Source organism: Orbicella franksi, chromosome 6 (assembly GCF_964199315.1).
Source record: "Orbicella franksi chromosome 6, jaOrbFran1.1, whole genome shotgun sequence".
Classification (NCBI taxonomy): Eukaryota; Metazoa; Cnidaria; class Anthozoa; order Scleractinia; family Merulinidae; genus Orbicella; species Orbicella franksi.
In genome coordinates, this window is record NC_138150.1 from 27,040,353 (window position 1) to 27,045,352 (window position 5,000).

Genomic DNA, 5,000 nt, shown 5'->3' on the forward strand with positions numbered 1-5,000 from the left:
TCCCGAGATCATAATAGGCCTTTCCCAGTCGAGTTTCGTCTCTGTCAAAACAAGTCTTCGTATGAAACCATTCATACGAAAATGAGTTCCGCCTGAAGATTCACTTTCATGAAAACTCAATTCATCTTCATATGAAAGGTTTTGCAAGAAGACTCGTTTTAAAACAGAGGCACAAGGTAACTCTGAAATGACGCACGCTTTTCACGTAATCTGCATGTACGGCTTTGAATGACACTGGAAGGTTTTTAACCAATAGAAATTGTACGACGCAGAACCTGGTATCGCGAAGGATAATTTGAGTGTTTCAAGTGCGGCTTCTTGCAATCTTTTCTGTTTGGAAGCCTTATTGTCCCACCTTTCACTCTTCGTATGAATGGAACGCGCCTCTTCGTATACCTTTCCTCGTAGACATTTCCCTATGATCTTTCCCAAAAAAATACAAAATATGCTTGGAAAACCCTCCACAAATGACAAATAATTTATTGATAATGCTACTATAATTAAGGTTACAGTGTACCTTCGGGTCGGTAATTTTCTTCAAATTTGGATTTTTGGGTCAAAATAGTGGTCGAAGAATAATCTCTAATTTCTGAAAAAAAAATTTGAAAAAGGCTAAATATTGGCGGAGAAATGGCGGTTTTACGTTTTCACCGGAAGTAAAAGTTTACCTCTTGATTGACAGCCCTATGGCGCGTATGCAATCAACCGAGACGATTTTCGCGGGAATATACCTATATCGATGTCACGAATTGACTACTCAGTTGATCAGCATTGTTGTTCTGACTACCCAGCATTTTTGGTATTAGGCGTGTCTCTATTAAGTTATAAGTAAACATAGACCACGTTTAAACCATGGATCAGTTCGAAAAAGCGAAAACAGCGAAGAACGAATGAAAATACATTAATGAGTGAAGAAGCGAAAGTTCGCCACGCGGATGAAGCTATAGTTATCGTATAAGGTGGGCAAATATTCGTGGTAAGAGAAAAGAAAGGTTCTGTAAAAATTTCGGAACTTGACAGCAATAACAGGGATGCTGACAGAGACTCTTCTGATGAGTCCGATATCGACGAATCGTCGCACTCATTGAGACCATTTGAAATATTATCCATGCACAGTTGCCCACACACAGTTGCTCTCCGCGCTTTCTTTTGTTTGTTTCCTTCGCTCAGCCACTCTAGCGTTCGTATCCTTTTTAGTCTTCCCCATTTTGCCAGACCAGCTTCAATAAAAACCGAGCTACAGAAAAATTATCTCTCTGCCTTCGGTTCCTTGAGCGCATTGCGAGACACAAGAGTTTTTCAGAGATTCGCGCATAAATTTCACCAGGAGGTTAACGGTAGTAAACTTTCCCTGCACTGATTGGCTTAGTTATCTGAGAACCCAGTTGAAGGCGTTTGTGGGCGGAGTTTGTTTGCGAAGCAGAAAATTTTTCTTAGCGCTGTTTTCTCGAAGAAATTTTTTCACTTGAAGCAGACACTTTAAAGAGTTATAACTCAAAGGGAATTTGTTCAATTGCTCTTAAATTTGGACAGTGGCTAGTTTAACATATACACTACAAAAGCGTGTCTGGGAATTGTCAATTTCGAAATACTTTTTCTTCGAGAGCGATTTTTGTACGATCACTCCACATTTTTTTAATCCTATTTCGAAAATGTTCTGTAACTTTTTACTGCAATTGAATATGCCAAAACGCAGACACTTTTTTTTAAGCGCTTTGGGCCCTGAAACCGAGGAAAAAATTAAATTGGCGAAAAACGAAATTCGCTTTGACTTGTAGCTTCCTAAAGGTGATTCGGGCGCTCGCATTTAGTGGTGGTGAAAAATTCGACAATTCATTTTCTTTCAAAATTCTTAGTATAGTTTGATAGCCAGCTCCATAAGCTTTAATTTGATATAGGGGTTTAGGTATCTACAGCTTAAACTGCACGCGCTACATCGCTTGCGCGCGAGACACCCCTGAAGGTATACTGTAACCTTAACTGTCAGTGTCCTCACAAGATCAATGGATATTAAATGGGACAAAATTTTCCTCACTAAAGCAAACTTTGAAAGGTTAAGATCAGAGAAATGCAAGATATATACCGTTTAAACTACATTGTTTATACCATCTCAATTATGTTTAGCGAGACAATGTTTTAAAAATGTCAAAATCAGCGGCAAGACTAAAAACCTAGATCTCACGCCAATTTCAAAACAAGCCTCCTGTTTGGACTTAAATATTATTAAATCTTTCAAGCAACTAAAGCACAGAACACTTTAAGTAATGTATCACTGCTAAACAGCTTTTAAACTTGTCTATGCCTTTTTGTAAACGGATAATAAATATAGGACTAAATTGAATTCTTTAACACTGTTTTCATAAAGCCAGACTTATATTTCAACGGAACAAGACTGGATGGCTCGGAAAGGCCAAGAAGTGATAGTGTAGAATTACTGTGGATCTTTCTAAAGCATCTGGAATCAAACTAGTGCATTTCTTGATCATTTTGGACATTCTGTGCCAATATATGACTGAATTTATGAAGACCGCGTTAAGACTTTGCACCAAAAGAGCCATATGTACTTTGATTTTCCAACTCCAAATGGTCTTCGCTCCAAGCGATAAAAAAAAAAAAAAAAAAAAAAAATAGAGAGAGGACGGCAACAAAAGGAAGATAAGAGAGTAAAGGAAAAAAAAAAGGACTGTCATTCCTTTTAATTTTTATATTGTCTACTTTGGAGACAGTCTCTGGCGAGAAAAAAAAGAACGCTTGAACTCTTTAACACTGTTTCCGTAAATCCAGAAATATATATAATCTAACATTACAATGAAATGCGAATATATTAGTTGTAATCTGTACTTGCCCTGCATACATTTACCCAGTGCTAGCTAGGCACTTTTTCGTTCGCGCCGCATATTGCAAGAGAGATGTTACTTTATGCCAAGCAAATAATTAAGATTACATGCATTTGTGCATTAGCTATAGAACCTGCCATCAACCGACCAGCAGGTCGGTACATGTATTATGTCAAGATTCTCCGATCAATTCAACATGGTTTATAGTGTTTATTGTGTGGACCACGTAATAAACACTACAAACCGTGTTGACTTGGTCTGTTCGAAGAATCTTCCTGGTCAAAAGAAAACGACCTATTTTAATTTTTGTAGAACGTTAAAATTGTCGAAATCTCCGTGGCTGTTAATAATCTATATAAAAACTCTATGCACAAAACGGAGATGTGAAAAAGTGTTTTACTCTCGGACTTACGTATGGGAAAAGCCAGCATTTCGCCTGTAGCGAGTAATCCTAGTATAAACGACTATTTTTGGTTAAACTGATGGCAACAAAGTGCGCCAACACAAATTAAAATATATCAAACCGAAAAAACACGGTTAAAAAGGAACTTATTATCAAAATAAATAATTATCAATGGTTAGGCTGGAGGAGTTATAGCCATAGGCAAAATATCTATAGCCAATTAAGCCGCAGCTACATAATATTGTTGTGTGCGGCTCGTTTTATATTTTTTCTACTGTAATGTAATGGTTACCAAGCCATGACCAGCTGTATTATAACAGCAATCATTTTGCTGATCTTTGCCAACATTATAAGAACCTCCTCCTCCTCCACAAGAATCATCTACATGTTTCCCACTGCTCCCCCCGGAATACCCTAAACCGTCCCCTCCACCTCAACCCGCCCCACCACTCCTACCAAAACCACCAAAACCACCAAAGCCAGCGTGATTAAGAGCCAGTGCCCATAACTATGGACCAAACAACGGCACAACTCGAAAAATCGATTTCACTCATTTTTTGCCCATAGATTGGTCCTAGCTAGTAAACAAACGGACCATAGTTAGTTTCTGCTAATGCAGCTTTTTTGGGGAGAAATTTGCGAAAAACGATTTTTTTCCGATTAGGCTCAAAATCTACTTCCGGTTTTGCTGAATTTTCCGAATATTTGATTGCTTCGCGCTCCGGAGAACAGCTACTTGAGAATCTTTCAATGGTCTTTACATTCAGCTCAGGCCTTCATGGTATGACTGAGTGAAAAATTAAATAAATCGAGGTTTCGTTTGAGCCTGAAACGAGATCGAACACAAACGCAAAATATTACGATGTGTTTCAAACGAATTATAGCACTAAAATATCGCCATATTTTTCTATGGGCTATAACTTTAAATGCCATAAAAACACTTTATACGGGTTAACTGTACACCCACCTGTTTGAAAATCAAAAAATATCTCTGGGCAAATGGTTTTAAGTCGCCCGCCTTGGCCTGTGCTTCTCATGAATTTTTCCCTGAACCGCCGTGCGAATGTAAACAATTGCGTGACTCTGGCGGTCACCCTGAATACATAATTCGTTTCCAACAAACCGCAGATGGCTATCTTAGAACATTTGGGTGAAAAAAGAAAAACATAATGGATCACTTTTAACTTTAATATTTTGAAAGTCATCGCTTTGGAAATTTCGTTAATTAAAAACGCCAATTAAAAGCAATTTACTCGAAGTTCGGGTGTTACTGCTATGTCGTTTTAGTGGAGGGGGACAGGGGGCGGGAGCCCGGGAGAATAGGGGGCGGGAGGGGTACGGAAGGCGGGGGAGGAAAGGGCGGGAAGCGGGAGAGAAATGCGAAACGCTAATTTTTTTTAAATTCAACAATGCATTAGAATACTTTCAAAAACAAGAGCCCAAAATGTATTTGACTTGCATTTAACGTCTTCTCAGTCACTTCTGAGACCTCTGAGCAAACGAGCAAATGAAACTTTGCGCTTGGGCTGAAAAACAGGCGTACCTCCGGTCAAATAGTAAACCCGTTGACAGTGGTTACGTCATAGGTCATGAAATGTCAAGCGGCATGAGTGCACATGTGTCGCGTAAGCTGTCAAATTGCAAAAAGGTGAGACGAGCAGGCGATCTCAAATCAATGTCGTCCAAGACAATTTTATTAGGTCTCAGTATTTTTCGGTGCGGCAGTGAAAGGTCCGTGCATGGAAGAGCTTCTTGGGAGC

General features: G+C 39.0%; 1 protein-coding gene across 1 annotated transcript in view; it reads left to right on the plus strand.

Annotated features, from left to right (window-relative positions):
• LOC145488928 (uncharacterized) overlaps positions 1 to 5,000 on the plus strand; it is a 74,263-nt gene that overhangs the window by 68,764 nt on the left and 499 nt on the right. The window lies entirely within an intron of this gene.